Source organism: Hyla sarda, chromosome 6 (genome assembly GCF_029499605.1).
Source record: "Hyla sarda isolate aHylSar1 chromosome 6, aHylSar1.hap1, whole genome shotgun sequence".
NCBI lineage: Eukaryota > Metazoa > Chordata > Amphibia > Anura > Hylidae > Hyla > Hyla sarda.
The window spans coordinates 176,262,483-176,280,684 of NC_079194.1; the positions used below are offsets into that span (position 1 = coordinate 176,262,483).

Genomic DNA, 18,202 nt, shown 5'->3' on the forward strand with positions numbered 1-18,202 from the left:
GCATATGAAAAACTAAGAGGCATCCTTTTCGTCTAGAGCAGTGGTTCTTAACCTGGGTTCAAACCCCAGGGGTTCGGTGAGTCAGTCCCGGGGGTTTGGCAGGGGAGGTCGCAACAGGACAGGCAAACCAAGCAATTGCTTGGGGCCCCTAGCGGGCCCGGGGCCCCGAGCAGAGCCAGTGTTTGCCGTCCTGTAGCGATGGGGCAATTCCCCCCCTTCACTATTAACTCCCTGCGGCCCCGCGTTAAGTTTAAAAACGCAGGGTCGCCGGGACAGCACTGACGTCCCGTGCATGCGTCCATGGAAACGAAGGCGCCGATGACCGGAGGATAGAGAAGGAGGAAGACGTGCACTGGTCAGCTTGGTAAGTGACCACAGCAGCACGTCATGTTCGGTGCTCCGACCACCGGTCCCGAGACCTACTGCTATAGTCGGAGCAGTGGTCGAAGCGCTGAAGTGGGCAGTACACAGGCATGCAGCCTCCAGCCATACACTGTATATGGCTGGAGGCTGTATGTCTGTGGGGGAACACTGCCTACATCAGTGGTCTTAAACCTGTGGACCCCCAAGATGTTGTAAAACTACAACTCCCAGCATGCCCGGACAGCCAACGGCTGTCCAGGCATGCTTGGAGTTGTAGTTTTTCAACATCTGGAGGTCCGCAGGTTGAAGACCACTGGCCTACATAATGTGGGGGAACACTGCCTGCCTAATGAGGGGGAACTCTGTCTGCCTAATGTGGGGAACACTGTCTGCCTAATGTGGGGAAACATTGACTGCCTAATGTGGGGGAACACTGCCTGCCTATTGTGGGGGAACACTGCCATTGTTGCGAAAATGACATGAGAGTGGCACTTGCCAAGGTAAAGCTGCTCCTTTCTGAACTGGTCTCTGAAAGACAACAGCAGAAGTCACACTGATTTGCAATAAATATTCATTATGTTTTTGTGTGAAAATCGTGTTTTCATGGTTTTGTTCTTTGTTCTTCATCGTTTTGTTCATTTTGTGCACCTATGTATGAACATATACTTAAATATATACATCCTATGTTTTGAATTTGAAAAAATCATATTTTATTTTTCCAATTAAGAGGGGTTCGGAGAATGCGCATATGAAGTTCAAGGGAGGCCTGGATGTTTTTCTTGAAAAATATAACATTACAAGATATGTATACTAGATTTATGGGGCTAGAGCGTTGACCCAGGGACTTTCTCTGATTGTCATCAAGAAAGAATTATGGGGCAGTTGACATCAGTCTCATGTTTTTTTTTTTTTTGCCTATAAATTAGGTAACTATGTAGGATTATGAAATAACAAACATTTATTTTAACAGATATATGGGCTACATGTTTTAACGAGTCCCGATTTCAGCAGCAACATTCAGACTTAGAATTTGCCATGGACAACATGAAAGCATGGATTCATCCTGCCTTGTATCAACGGTTCAGGCTGATGGTGTGGTGGTGGTGGTAGTGTAATTGGGGGGAGGGGGGGGGGGGTATTTACTCGGCACCTAGTTGAGCATTGTTAAATGACACAGCCTACCTGAGTATTGTGTCTGACCATGTCCAACTATAGAAGTCTATGGGAGGAGAAACTCTTGAAGAAAATGTCATACCCAGATCACACTGTTTTTTTTTTAGAAAAACTGCCACTGAGCCTAGAAATGCTTCTAAAGGGTAAAAAAAATAAAAAAAAAATAAACACCAAAAAAATAAATAAAGACGTGTATGTGGTACAGCATTTCCTATTTCCCTACTGACTCACATCTGACAGTAATTATCAAAAGTATGAGGTAGATATATGCAAACTGTCTTTGTTAGCCATAGCAATCTGTGACAGTGTGGCTTTTTCTTCTTATTATGTTCTTGAAAACTGGAAACTCTGCAGTGAGTGGCCACTATGGACAACAAAGGCAGTTCTTCCTATAGACAGTTTTCATAATGCTTTCCCAGTGTGGGCATTTTCTTTGGTAATATTATTTAGGAACATTCTGTCCCTGCCAGGAACTGCCCAAAGCAGGAGCAAATCCCCCACAGGATACCTCTCCTGCCCTAACATGGACAGAGGTGGCAGCAGAGAGCACTGTGGTAAGACTGGAAAGAACTACACAACTTCCTCTTCTAGCATACAGCAACTGATAAGTACTGGAAGGATTAAGATTTTTACATAGAAGTAATTTACAAATCTAAATAACTTTCTAGCACTAGTTGATTTGAAAATGTTATTTTTTTCCCTCCGGAGAACCCCTTGAAGGAGAATGGACATAAAATGTATGTCCTGGTGCCCTGGTACTTAAGGCAGCAGAATGTACATTTACTTCCTGTACATGAAGCGACCGCAGGAGCTGCAATCACTTCATGCGCGGCAGGTCTCGGCTTGCTACTAGCAGTTGGGGACTTGCAGGTAATGGCGGACATTATCAGTCACGCTAATGCCCACCATTAACCCCTTAAGGACCAGGCCCATTTTTGCCTTAAGGACCAGACCAATTTTATTTTTGCATTTTCGTTTTTTCATCCTCGCCTTCTAAAAATCATATTTCCATCCACAGACCCATATGAGGGCTTGTGTTTTGCGTCACCAATTGTACTTTGTAATGACATCACTTATTTTACCATAAAATGTAAGGCGCAACCAAACAAATATTATTTATGTTGGAAAATTGAAAAGAAAACCGCAAATTTTGGAAGGTTTTGTTTTCACGCTGTACACTTTCCGGTTAAAATGACATGTTTTCTTTATTCTGTAGGTCAATACGATTAAAATGATTCCAATGTTATATGCTTTTCTATAATTTTACCGCTTAAAAAAAATCTCAAACCATTTTAACAAAATTAGTATGTTTGAAATTGCCCTATTTTGACCAGGTATAACTTTCTAATTTTTCCGTAAATGGGGCGGTATGAGGGCTCATTTTTTGCGCCATGATCAGTAGTTTTTATCAGTACCACTTTTGGTTAGGTTTTACTTTTTATTAATTTTTTTTTTTAATAAAATGTGACAAAAAAGCAGCAATTTTTGACTTTTGTAAATTTTTTTACGTTTACGCCGTTCACTGTAGGGGATAATTAACAATATATTTTAATAGATCAAACTTTTACGCATGTGGTGATACCAAATATGTGTATTAATTATGTTTTTTACGCTTTTTTGGGGGTAAAATGGGAAATATGGACGTTTTACTTTTTTTATTGGGGGAGGGGATTTTTCACATTTTTTTTACTTACCGTATTTATCGGGTTATACCACGCACCGGCCTATAACACGCACCCTCATTTTACCAAGGATATTTGGGTAAAAAAAGTTTTTTACCCAAATATCCATGGTAAAATGAGAGTGCGTGTGTGTGCATGCGTATACCCCGATACACCCCCAGGAAAGGCAGCGGGAGAGAGGCCGTCGCTGCCCGCTTCTCTCCCCCTGCCTTTCCTGGGGTCTAGAGCCCTGCTGCTGCCGCTTCTCTCCCGCTGGCTATCGGCGCCGCTGCCCGTTCTCTCCCCCTGACTATCGGTGCCGCCGCCCCATTGCCGGCGCCGATAGCCAGGGGGAGAGAAGCGGCGCCGCTGCCCCATTGCCAATGGGGCAGCGGCGCCGATAGCCAGGGGGAGAGAAGGGGCAGCGGCACCCATTGCCGGCGCCGCTGCCCCGTTGCCTCCCCCCATCCCCGGTTGCATAATTACCTGTTGCCGGGGTCGGGTCTGCGCTTCTTCAGGCCTCCGGTGTGCGTCCCACGCAGGTAGACTTTAGGCTAAAAATTTTAGCCTAAAAAGTGCGTGTTATACGCCGATAAATACGGTATTTATTTTACATTATTTTCCTTTTTTTTTTTTCTTTTACACTTTTTATGTCCCCATTAAAAGTTGATTGCTAATACTGTTCAGTGCTATGTGTAGGACACAGCACTGCTCAGTATTATCGGTCATCTTCTGCTCTGGTCTGCTCGATCTCAGACCAGAGCAGAAGACCCCGGGAGATGGCCTGAGCCAGGTGAGGGGACTTCCGGCCGCCATGCTGGATGATCGGATCGCTGCCGCAGATGCCGTGATCTGTATTGATCACGGCATCTGAGGAGTTAATGGCGGACATCTGCGCGATTGCGGATGTCCGCCATTACCGGCGGGTCCCTGGCTGGGACCTGCCGGGCATGGCGGTGCGTAAATGTACGTCATGGTGCGTTAAGTACCACATCACCATGACGTACATTTACGTCCATTGTTGTTAAGGGGTTAAAGGGGTACTCTAGTGGAAAACTTTTTTTTTTTTTTTAAATCAACTGGTACCAGAAAGTTAAACAGATTTGTAAATTACTTTTATTAAAAAAAACCTTAATCCTTCCAGTACTTATTAGCTGCTCAATACTACAGAAGAAATAATTTTCTTTTTGGAACACAGAGCTCTCTGCTGACATCTTGACCACAGTGCTCTCAGCTGACATCTCTGTCCATTTTAAGAACTGTCCAGAGTAGGAGAAAATCCCCATAGCAAACATATGCTGCTCTGGTCAGTTCCTAAAATAGACAGAGATGTCAGCAGAGAGTACTGTGTTCCAAGAATAAGAATACACTACGATTGTTGATATTGATAAATGTTCCCCAGTGAACAGAAGTATATTTATGGAAGGACCTGCAAATGTCTGCTGCAATAGATATGGCTGCTATATGGCATCATATGTGTAACAGAATGCTAATCACAATAATCATATTGTAAACTTGTTTCTAGTGTACGTCCTGGCCTCCTGGTAACTGGCGCAGGAGTTAAATAAAGTTTTAATAAATGTGAATTTTAGCCATTTTAGCTCCCCAAAAATGTAAAAAGATAAAATAAGATATCTGTTATCATAGTGTGCAAATGTCCTTTCTATTAAAATATAATGTTAATAGTCCTGTAAGGTGAACATGAAACTAAAAAAGTAAATAAATAAATAAAAGTCCATAATTGCTGATTTTCAGTCACCTCACATGCCAGAATAAAAGGAATACAAAGTATCAAAAAGTCACATATATTCAAAAGTGATATTGATAAAAACTACAGATCATGGCGCAAAACATGAGCCCACATACACCCCTGTATATGGAAAAATAAGAAAGTTATAGGTGGTCAGAATACAGCAATTTTAAACATTCTTATTTTGCTTAAAAAATTTGTACAGTAATAGAAAAGTGTGTAAAGAGGGGTATCATTTTAATCGTATTGATGCACAGATTAAAGATAACATGGTAGTTTTACTGTAAAGTATACTGCGTAAAACAAAACAAAAATTGCTAATTAAAAAAAAAAAAAATTTCAATTTCTCACCTTAAGTAATATTTTTTTGGGCTACACCGCACCTTGCATGGTAAAATAAAAGCTGTCATTACAAAACACAGTTGGTTGTGCAAAAAACAAGCCCTCATATGGCTCTGTGGATAGAACAACAAAAGAGTTATGTCTCTTAGGCGGCAAGGAGAAAAAAACTAAAATGCAAAAATTAAAGTTTCCTGTGTCCTCAAGGCCAAAATGGACTATGTCCTTTAGGAATTATTAAATTTTTTGTTTTGTATACAATCTAGAAGCATAAGATATTGCATCTGGAAAATTCTGAGGCCCTGAGAGGAAGCCCCGCCCACAATCAGGACATCACCTGACGCACAGTAATGCAGTCAGACAACACTGAGAAGACATCACCTGTACCCATCAGATATTGCTTATGGCTGGACTTCCCCAAGAGGAAATGTAGTTTACAGGTCATAGATTCCTGCAAACTCTCTTTCCTCTTTTTCAGCTAAAAGCCTAAAGCAGCCTAAGTGGAGAAGTTACGCAATTTGCTGAATTCCCATTGACTTTAATAGGAGTTGCAAAATTAGTGTGGCCCCGCGAGCCACGCTGTTTATGTAACTCGCGAAATTACGTAAATTGAGTAGCCAGCATTTAAGTCCATGGGAGTTACACAAATTGTGTAACTTCCTTGCTATGGCTGCTTTCAGCTTTCTTAACTACCTCCGGCATCTGCAAGGAGGTCGAAGATGGATGGAAAAATCCAATTGATGAGGTGGGACAACAGAAAAACAATGCTAATTTCTTCCAAAAGCAGCACCACACCTGTCACCTGGAACTGAGCTGCAATACCACACACACACACACACACACCTCACAGGTGTGGTGAATTTTTTTTTCTTTTTAAGAAACCAGCTGTTTTTCTTATCCTGGATAACCCCTTTAAGGGTAGGGTCACACGGAACAGATCCGCAGCGTATTTTATGCTATGGATCCCCCGATGATGGACCCTACAATGTTGCCTTCAGCTGTGCCTGCTTCTAGCAGCAATCCGCCACTACTAGCAGGCACACAGCGATCTGCAAGTGGCCGCGTGCATGCGCAGTGTACTCGCAGACATAAAATACGCTGCAGATCTGTTCCGTGTGACCCTGCCTGAGCAGCAGAAAAGGGAGACAGGGGAACGGCAGCCTGATATTTGCTGTAGGGGGCCGTGGGTGGGAAGGCTTTTAACCCGGCGTTCTGACAGTCTGCAACGCTGTCTTCACTGACAGGATATCACTGCACTGACCATGTGTGAGCGCACTCCCTGCGCCCGCTCGCAGCCAGGTTTTGCCCGCGCATACACAGCAGCCAGTGCAGTTGTGATCTTCTATACTGGATACTGGTGTGCTTTCCGGTCGGTATTCAGTATGTTGTAAAATACAAACCCGCCTGTCTGGAGAAAGATAAACGACCCTAGTGACGGCAATTTTTTTATAAAAATTTTTGCTAAAATTTACTTTTTTTCATAACAATATATTTAAAAAAGTTATTTTATCATTAGGTCTATAAAATATAAAAGGTTCTTTATAATGACAGTGCCTCTTTAAAGATGTAGTCTGACATCTAAAAAAAAAAGGAAGCGGCACAGTAAATTCCACACCAGACGGAAACCAATGACTTTTATAGAAACCTACAACTAACAGTAAGTTATTATAAGTTCAGTGTGTTTATACAGTGAACACACCAGGGCTAGCAGTTTAGGTATTTACTGAGTGGGTCAAATATCTAATCTTCTGCCGCCCCTCCCATGTCTAACATGTCACAAGAGTTCCCTCCGCTTTCTAAAAAAATCTCTCAAAACACTAGCAACTAGGATTTCAATAAAACTAATGCTGGCACTGTCACAATATATCTGTTTGCATCATGCCATTGAAAAGTCCTCGAATTTATGAATTAGGCCACAAAATACCTGCAGGTTGAGCATAGCTAACAAGAAGTTAACCCTTCCCAGGAAGCACGTCAGGTGTAGGCATATCCTAATATGGCCATTTGATAAATAACAACATTGTAACACTCACGTTTCAGTAGACAGGATCCGCTGGACCTGTGTGGCAGATGACTCAGACTGTACTAGGGAGCGGAGTCTAAGGTGCCGCTGGTTTTCACCAGAGCCCACCGCAAAGTGGAATGGACTTACTGCGGCAGGCGGCACCCAGGTTGCTACCCCTGGCAAGACTCGACCACACAGGCGGCTGAGGAGATGCGAGGCACAGGAGTGATAAGGTAGCTCGTAGTTAGGATAGCAGAAGGTTCAGGCAGGCGGCACAGTAGCGTAGTCAGAACGCAGCAGGAGGTCAATAGGCAGACAGCAGAGGAGCAAGGTAAAGTCACAGAGCAAAGGATCAGATACACGGCAAGGCAACTCTCAGGAATGCTTTCTCTCAGGGACAAGGCAACAAAGATCCGGCAGGGAAGTGAGGAGGGTGGAGGAATTTATCAATGAGCCACAGATGAATTGCACTATTGAGCGCACTGGCCCTTTAATTCTTAAAGCTCCGGCGCATGCACCCTAGGGGATGGGGGCACACGTGCTGGAGCAGAGAGGCAGAGGCAGGAGAAGCACCAGGTGAGCGACGGACTGGGGCTCGCATGCAGGCACGTCCCGCAATGAGAGTCCCAGCCCCGCCGGCAACAGCAGGTAACGTGACCTCGTGCTCACGGCCAGCGTGTACGGCCGGAGGCATAACGTAACAGACATTTAGTATGTGGTAGTGTTATGCCATGACTAGGGATCGGGTCGGTTTGAAACGTGTCAGCATTTCTGCCTAGCTTTTAATTCCCCTTTTGAATTATTACCATTTTAATCATGTTATAAATACATTCTGCATTTTATCCTATTTTTTTCTGGGGAGCTGGAAATATTTTCTCAATTTTTTTTGTGAGTGAACCCTTACACAGGGGTGTCAAACACCCGGACCGCGGGCCGACACCTTTAATCTCGGTAAAAAAAAAAAAAAAAAAGAAAGCCGCCTCTTCAGCGCATGCGCGGCGATCCTCCTTCGGTCCTCCGCCTCTATGGTTCTACGCACGGGACGTCAGTGACGTCCCGTGCGTACAACCATAGAGACGCGGGAGGAACAGGAGGAGGGCAGGATCATCGCAGGAGGACGCGCGCAGGCCCTGGTAAGTGACTGGCGGCGCGTTATCTTCTTCAGCGTTCCGGTCACCGCTCGACCGGTCCTGGCACCTACTACTATGGTCCATAGGCCATAGCAGTAGATGTGACCCCGGGCCGGAGGAGCGGTGACCGGATCACAGTGGGGGCAGCACACAGACATACAGCCTCCAGCCATACACTGTATATGGCTGGAGGCTGTATGTCTGTGGGGAGGGAGGGAGGGGGGGGGGTGCTGCCAACCTAATGTGGGGAGAACTATACTGCCAACTAATGTGGGGAACATGCTGGCAACTAATGTGGGGGAATATGCTGCCTACCTAATGTGGGGGTGACTATACTGCCAACCTAATGTGGGGGAACATGCTGCCTACCTAATGTGGGGGGAACTATACTGCCTACCTAATGTGGGGGGAACTATACTGCCTACCTAATGTGGGGGAAACTATACTGCCAACCTAATGTGGGGGGAACTATACTGCCAACTAATGTGGGGGAACATGCTGCCAACTAATGTGGGGGAGCATGCTGCCTACCTAATGTGGGGGAACTATACTGCCAACCTAATGTGGGGGAACATGCTGCCAACTAATTTGGGGGAATATGCTGCCTACCTAATGTGGGGGGGGGGGAACTATACTGCCAACTAATGTGGGGGAACATGCTGTAAACTAATGGGGGGGAACATGCTGCCTACCTAATGTCAGGGGAACTATACTGCCAACCTAATGTGGGGGAACATGCTGCCTACTAATGTGGGGGAACATGCTGCCTACCTAATGTGTGGGGAACTATACTGCCTACCTAATGTTGGGGGGAACTATATGTTGGGGGGAACTATACTGCCAAGTAATGTGGGGGAACATGCTGCCTACCTAATGTGGGGGGAACTATACTGCCAACCTAATGTGGGGGGAACTATACTGCCTACCTAATGTGGGGGGAACTATACTGCCTACCTAATGTGTGTGTGGGGGGGGGAACTATACTGCCAACCTAATGTGGGGGAACATGGTGGCAACTAATGTGGGGGAGCATGCTGCCTACCTAATGTGGGGGGAACTATACTGCCAACCTAATGTTGGGGGGAACTATATGTTGGGGGGAACTATACTGCCAAGTAATGTGGGGGAACATGCTGCCTACCTAATGTGGGGGGAACTATACTGCCAACCTAATGTGGGGGGAACTATACTGCCTACCTAATGTGGGGGGGGGGAACTATACTGCCAACCTAATGTGGGGGGAACTATACTGCCAACTAATGTGGGGGAACATGCTGCCTACCTAATGTGAGGGGAACTATACTGCCCACCTAATGTGGGGGGGGAACTATACTGCCTACCCAATGTGGGAGGAACTATACTGCCTACCTAATGTGGGGGGAACTATACTGCCAACCTAATGTGGGGGGAACTACACTGCCAACTAATGTGGGGAGAACATGCTGCCAACTAGTGTGGGGGAACATGCTGCCTACCTAATGTGGGGGAAACTATACTGCCAACCTAATGTGGGGGAATATGCTGCCTACCTAATGTGGGGGGAACTATACCGCCAACCTAATGTGGGGGGAACTATACTGCCAATCTAATGTGGGGGAACATGCTGCCAACTAATGTGGGGGAACATGCTGCCTACATAATGTGGGGGGAACTACAAGGTACTGTACATTGCTGTAGGAGGGGTAGTCTTATATGGCGAGTATATCCCAAACTCTACATTTTAACTGTAAAAGTTGGGGGTAGTCTTATACACCCAGTCGTCTTATACGCCGGCATATACGGTATGTGGGGGGGGGGGGGAGGGGTCCTACAGATACAACCGGCCCTTTGAGGGTGACCAAACTGCTGATGCGGCCCCCGATGAATTTGAGTTTGACACCCCTGCCTTACACCAAACATCTTTTTCACAGTGTCCAAGACGTATTCACATATACAGTTGCTATAACTTATAAAAATAAAAAAGTAAATAACTTTCTAACAGTCAAAATCCTTCACAAAAGAGAACACATTTTTTGAAGATTTTTTTATTAAATGGATATAAAAATGGTACAAACTATTTCCTTACAGTCAGGGGGGAAATATACTGCCAACTAATTTGGGGAAACATGCTGTCAACTAATGGGGGGGAACATGCTGCCTACCTAATGTCGGGGGAACTATACTGCCAACCTAATGTGGGGGAACATGCTGCCTACTAATGTGGGGGAACATGCTGCCTACCTAATGTGTGGGGAACTATACTGCCTACCTAATGTTGGGGGGAACTATACTGCCAAGTAATGTGGGGGAACATGCTGCCTACCTAATGTGGGGGGAAACTATACTGCCTACCTAATGTGGGGGGAACTATACTGCCTACCTAATGTGGGGGGGGGGGGGGGGAACTATACTGCCAACCTAATGTGGGGGAACATGCTGGCAACTAATGTGGGGGAACATGCTGCCTACCGAATGTGGGGGGAACTATACTGCCAACCTAATGTGGGGGAACATGCTGCCAACTAATGTGGGGGAACATGCTGCCAACTAATGTGGGGGGGGGGAACTATACTGCCAACCTAATGTGGGGGAACATGCTGCCAACTAATGTGGGGGGAACTATACTGCCTACCTAATGTGGGGGGGGGAACTATACTGCCAACTAATGTGGGGGGAACTATACTGCCAACTAGTGTGGGGGAACATGCTGCCTACCTAATGTGGGGGGGAACTATACTGCCTATCTAATGTGGGGGAACTATACTGCCTACCTAATGTGGGGGGAACTATACTGCCAACCTAATGTGGGGGAACATGCTGCCTACTAATGTGGGGGAACATGCTGCCTACCTAATGTGGGGGGAACATGCTGCCTACCTAATGTGGGGGGAACTATACTGCCAACCTGTGGGGGAACATGCTGCCAACTAATGTGGGGGAACATGCTGCCTACCTAATGTGGGGGGGGGGAACTACACTGCCAACCTAATGTGGGGGGAACTACACTGCCTACCTAATGTGGGGGGAACTATACTGCCAACTAATGTGGGGGAACATGCTGCCTACCTAATGTGAGGGGAACTATACTGCCTACCTAATGTGGGGGGGAACTATACTGCCAACCTAATGTGGGGGGGAACTATACTGCCAACCTAATGTGAGGGAACATGCTGCCTACCTAATGTGGGGGGAACTATACTGCACACCTAATGTGGGAGGAACTATACTGCCTACCTAATGTGGGGGGAACTATACTGCCAACCTAATGTGGGGGAACATGCTGCCAACTAGTGTGAGGGAACATGCTGCCTACCTAATGTGGGGGAAACTATACTGCCAACCTAATGTGGGGGAACATGCTGCCAACTAGTGTGAGGGAACATGCTGCCTGCCTAATGTGGGGGAAACTATACTGCCAACCTAATGTGGGGGGAACTATACTGCCAACTAATGTGGGGGAACATGCTGCCTACCTAATGTGAGGGGAACTATACTGCCTACCTAATGTGGGGGGGAACTATACTGCCAACCTAATGTGGGGGGGAACTATACTGCCAACCTAATGTGGGGGAACATGCTGCCTACCTAATGTGGGGGGAACTATACTGCACACCTAATGTGGGAGGAACTATACTGCCTACCTAATGTGGGGGGAACTATACTGCCAACCTAATGTGGGGGGAACTACACTGCCAACTAATGTGGGGGAACATGCTGCCAACTAGTGTGAGGGAACATGCTGCCTACCTAATGTGGGGGAAACTATACTGCCAACCTAATGTGGGGGAACATGCTGCCAACTAGTGTGAGGGAACATGCTGCCTGCCTAATGTGGGGGAAACTATACTGCCAACCTAATGTGGGGGAATATGCTGCCAACCAATGTGGGGGAACATGCTGCCAACGAATGTGGGGGAACATGCTGCCTACCTAATGTGGGGGGGAACTATACTGCCTACCTAATGTGGGGGGAACTATACTGCCTACCTAATGTGGGGGAACTATACTGCCTACCTAATGTGGGGGGGGGGGAACTATACTGCCAACCTAATGTGGGGGAACATGCTGCCAACTAATGTGGGGTAACATGCTGCCTACCTAATGTGGGGGGGAACTATACTGCCAACCTAATGTGGGGGAACATGCTGCCAACTAATGTGGGGGAACATGCTGCCTACCTAATGTGGGGGAACTACACTGCCTACCTAATGTGGGGGGAACTATACTGCCTACCTAATGTGGGGGGGGACTATACTGCCTACCTAATGTGGGGGGGGGAACTATACTGCCTACCTAATGTGGGGGGGAACAATACTGCCAACCTAATGTGGGGGAACATGCTGCCTACCTAATGTGGGGGAACATGCTGCCTACCTAATGTGGGGGGAACTATACTGCCTACCTAATGTGGGGGGAACTATACTGCCTACCTAATGTGGGGGGAACTATACTGCCAACCTAATGTGGGGGGAACTATACTGCCAACTAATGTGGGGGAACATGCTGCCTACCTAATGTGGGGGAAACTATACTGCCAACCTAATGTGGGGGAACATGCTGCCAACTAATGTGGGGGGAACTATACTGCCTACCTAATGTGGGGGAACTATACTGCCTACCTAATGTGGGGTAACTATACTGCCTACCTAATGTGGGGGGGGGAACTATACTGCCAACCTAATGTGGGGGAACATGCTGCCAACTAATGTGGGGGGGAACTATACTGCCAACCTAATGTGGGGGAACATGCTGCCTACCTAATGTGGGGGGGGGGGAACTACACTGCCTACCTAATGTGGGGGAACTATACTGCCTACCTAATGTGGGGGGGAACTATACTGCCAACCTAATGTGGGGGAACTATACTGCCTACCTAATGTGGGGGGGAACTATACTGCCAACCTAATGTGGGGGAACATGCTGTCAACTAATGTGGGGTAACATGCTGCCTACCTAATGTGGGGGGGAACTATACTGCCAACCTAATGTGGGGGAACATGCTGCCAACTAATGTGGGGGAACATGCTGCCTACCTAATGTGGGGGGAACTATACTGCCTACCTAATGTGGGGGGGAACTATACTGCCTACCTAATGTGGGGGGGAACTATACTGCCAACTAATGTGGGGGGAACTATACTGCCTACCTAATGTGGGGGGGGGGGGAACTATACTGCCTACCTAATGTGGGGGGGGGGGGGAATTATACTGCCTACCTAATGTGGGGGGGGAACTATACTGCCAACCTAATGTGGGGGAACATGCTGCCTACCTAATGTGGGGGGAACTATACTGCACACCTAATGTGGGAGGAACTATACTGCCTACCTAATGTGGGGGGAACTATACTGCAAACCTAATGTGGGGGGAACTACACTGCCAACTAATGTGGGGGAACATGCTGCCTACCTAATGTGGGGGGAACTATACTGCCAACCTAATGTGGGGGAATATGCTGCCAACCAATGTGGGGGAACATGCTGCCAACGAATGTGGGGGAACATGCTGCCTACCTAATGTGGGGGGGAACTATACTGCCAACCTAATGTGGGGGAACTATACTGCCAACCTAATGTGGGGGAACATGCTGCCAACTAATGTGGGGGGAACTATACTGCCTACCTAATGTGGGGAAACTATACTGCCTACCTAATGTGGGGGAACTATACTGCCTACCTAATGTGGGGGGGGGGGGGGACTATACTGCCAACCTAATGTGGGGGAACATGCTGCCAACTAATGTGGGGTAACATGCTGCCTACCTAATGTGGGGGGGAACTATACTGCCAACCTAATGTGGGGGAACATGCTGCCTACCTAATGTGGGGGAGGGAACTACACTGCCTACCTAATGTGGGGGGAACTATACTGCCTACCTAATGTGGGGGGGAACTATACTGCCAACCTAATGTGGGGGAACATGCTGCCTACCTAATGTGGGAGGAACTATACTGCCAACCTAATGTGGGGGAACTATACTGCCAACCTAATGTGGGGGGAACATGCTGCCTACCTAATGTGGGGGGAACTACAAGGTACTGTACATTGCGGTAGGAGGGGTAGTCTTATATGGCGAGTATATCCCAAACTCTACATTTTAACTGTAAAAGTTGGGGGTAGTCTTATACACCCAGTCGTCTTATACGCCGGCATATACGGTATGTGGGGGGGGGGGGAGGAGTCCTACAGATACAACCGGCCCTTTGAGGGTGACCAAACTGCTGATGCGGCCCCCGATGAATTTGAGTTTGACACCCCTGCCTTACACCAAACATCTTTTCACAGTGTCCAAGATGTATTCACATATACAGTTGCTATAACTTTAAAAAAAGTAAATAACTTTCTAACAGTCAAAATCCTTCACAAAAGACAACACATTTTTTGAAGATTTTTTTATTGAATGGATATAAAAATGGTACAAAATATTTCCTTACAGTCAGTCATGATTAATAATAAATTAAATTATCACCAAAAATACTTCCAATTTGGAAAAACAAAAACAGGATCTATAAAAGTTGCAGTTAAAGCATTACAGGAATACACTATGGGGTATACAGATATTTCACATATGCTTTATATAAGTGCACCATGAAGGTTAAAACAACAGCTGTTGAGGTGTTGCTGCCAAATCGAGAGTCCAGAGACTTAGTAGCACCCCTCCAACCAGTGTTAGGGCTCAGTCACACAAGGCAATAATCACTATCTATAATAGGTGAAGTAATCAGCTTTCGAACAAGCAAAGTTCACTAGTTTGTTGACTGATCACATGGTTTACAAAAAAAAATATTTTGTTTATCAGCCGCAAATCACTCTGTGTAATAGGAGAAGTGTGGACGATGAATGATAGAAGTAAAGAGCCCCCATGAACTATCCAGCAACTGTTCGTGCATCCCTGACTGCCTAATAACTGAGCAATGTAATCACCAAGCTCCAATCCAAGAGGAGATCAGCGCTCATATTGGACCGGAGTCAGACTGTGTAATATAGCTCTTATTAGTCATCTTCATAGTCATGCAGTGCTAACCATCTCCAGGATCAAGGACTAATCATACTGGATACATATACCTAGATATGTATGAACCTTCTGCCATGTATTAAACACTAAAATCTCCCCTTATTATCTCCCCTTCACACTTTAACATTGACAGGTCATCTCCAATAAAGGTTACCTGGCAAGAACTTGTTGCAAGACATTGGGCTTTCCATTCCCTCAGTTTCTTAAGAATGTAGAATACAATGCTGAAAGCAGTCATGGTCACTGCACAGATCCGGTTAATGGAAAAAAGACGCGGAAATCCAGACATCAATAAGCCTGTCTTGTATGTGTATGCTCACTATTATATGGTCATGTAGGTGTGTGCTCATTATTGTATGGCCATGTAGGTGTATGCTCACTATTATATGGCCATGTAGGTGTGTGCTCATTATTGTATGGCCATGTAGGTGTATGCTCACTATTATATGGCCATGTATGTGTATGCTCACTATTATATGGTCATGTAGGTGTATGCTCACTATTATATGGCCATGTATGTGTATGCTCACTATTATATGGCCATGTATGTGTATGCTCACTATTATACGGCCTTGTATGTGTATGCTCACTATTATACAGCCATGTAGGTGTATGCTCACTATTATACGGCCATGTAAGTGTATGCTCACTATTATACGGCCATGTAGGTGTATGCTCACTATTATGTGGCCATATAGGTGTATGCTCACTATTATATGGCCACGTAGGTGTATGCTCATTATTATATGGCCATGTAGGTGTATGCTCAATATTATATGGCCACGTAGGTGTATGCTCACTATTATGTGGCCATGTAGGTGTATGCTCACTATTATACGGCCATGTAGGTGTATGCTCACTATTATATGGCCATGTAGGTTTATGCTCACTATTATACGGCCACGTAGGTGTATGCTCATTATTATATGGCCATGTAGGTGTATGCTCAGTATTATTTGGGCATGTAGATGTATGGTCACTATTATATGGCCACGTAGGTGTATGCTCACTATTATACAGCCATGTAGGTGTATGCTCATTGTTATACGTGGCTTATTATGTTGCAGCCAAATAATCAGCAGGTTTGAGGAATAATTTCTTGGATAGTCACCAGTTCGCTACTTCACTTCTTTATTTAAACATGGCCATCGGCAAATATCGGATTTTGGAAGGCCTCAATGCTCAGATGTCTGTGAGGAGATGTTATCACTTAGAAAACTGCTCGGAAAATGATCTCATTGCCTGCAGCAACACTACTTAGGAATGAAACCCATTAAAACTGCACATATGCCAGGTTCACCAAAGTTAGAGATGCTCTTTCTAATGTCTCCTCTGACTGACAAGCAGAGGAAAGAACATATAGATTTAGTAATTTAAATATGGCAACACCTTAAACTCTTCCCGCCCAAGGGTGTACTGTATAATAATGTCATGGGCAGGAATGCATTAACAGAATAGAACATAAATTTATGCTCTTACATTCTACGAAGTTGTAATTGCTTCATAGATGGTGAAAGAAGGCTGCAATCAGCTGCCAAGAATGACGTAAAAGGTAAAATTACTGGGACTGGTGGATTGGGGGGGGGGGGGGGGGGGGAGGCTGATTAGGTCTTTTGCAGGGTAATTGCAGGGTACCGAACAGCTAGAATGACAGCTAGAGGTCATTTACCCTCCACTATGCTGAAGCCATGGCAGCCTGTATTAGTGGAGCACCGATAACACAAATGAATGCTATGCCAAAGCATAGCATTAAACAGTGTATTCAATTGGAAGATTGCACATAGTAGTCCCCTGTGGGGACTAAAAACTGTAAAAATAAATAAATCCCGCTCCCTCATATAAAAGTTTAAATCTAACAAAAAGTTTTAAACATTTTTTGAAGTAGTTGAAGTAGTAAAATAAAACAAAACCTATATAAATTGGGTATCATAGTGATTGTATGGACCAACAGAATAAAGATAACATGTTACTTTAACTGTAAAGTGCAAATAAACCCCTAAAAGGTTTTAAAATGGCTAGCCCCACCATATTGTTTGATAAGATGAATGATGTCACTACAAAGTACACTTGGTCCTGCACAAAACAAGCCCTTGTATGGGTCTGTAGGAGGGGTGAAAAAATTAGCGGTATGGATTTTAAGGGGTGATGAGGAAAAAACTAAATGCAAAACAACCCAACGTCATTAAAGGGGTACTCCCCTGGAATTTTTTTTTTTTTTTTTATCAACTGGTGCCAGAAAGTTAAAACAGATTTGTAAATGTCTTCCATTTAAAAATCTTAATCCTTCTAGTACTTATCAGCTTCTATTTGCTCCACAGGAAGTTATTTTCTTTTTGAATTTCCTTTTCTGTCTGACCACAGTGCTCTCTGCTGACACCTCTGTCCATTTTAGGAGCTGTCTGGAGCAGGATAGGTTTGCTATGGGGATTTGCTCCTACTCTGGAAAGTTCCTAAAATGAACAGAGATGTCAGCAGAGAGCACTGTGGTCAGACAGAAAAGGAAATTCACAAATAGAAGTAATTTACAAACCTGTTTAAAGGGGTATTCCAGGAAAAAACGTTTTATGTATATATATATATATATATATATATCAACTGGCTCCAGAAAGTTAAACAGATTTGTAAATTACTTCTATTAAAATTTTTTAATCCTTTCAGTACTTATGAGCTTCTGACAGGTGTCATCAGAGAGCACTTAGACAGAAAAGAACAACCTTAACTTCAGAAGCTCATAAGTACTGAAAGGATTAAGATTTTTTAATAGAAGTAATTTACAAATCTGTTTATC

The 18,202-nt window shown here is 45.1% G+C and overlaps 1 long non-coding RNA gene across 1 annotated transcript; it reads left to right on the top strand.

The window, feature by feature from the left end:
- Positions 1 to 14,781: 14,781 nt before the first annotated feature.
- Positions 14,782 to 17,300, top strand: LOC130276452 (uncharacterized). Its single transcript, XR_008845124.1, has 2 exons — positions 14,782 to 15,812; positions 15,843 to 17,300. It is a non-coding gene; the product is annotated as an uncharacterized LOC130276452 (long non-coding RNA).
- Positions 17,301 to 18,202: the final 902 nt, after the last annotated feature.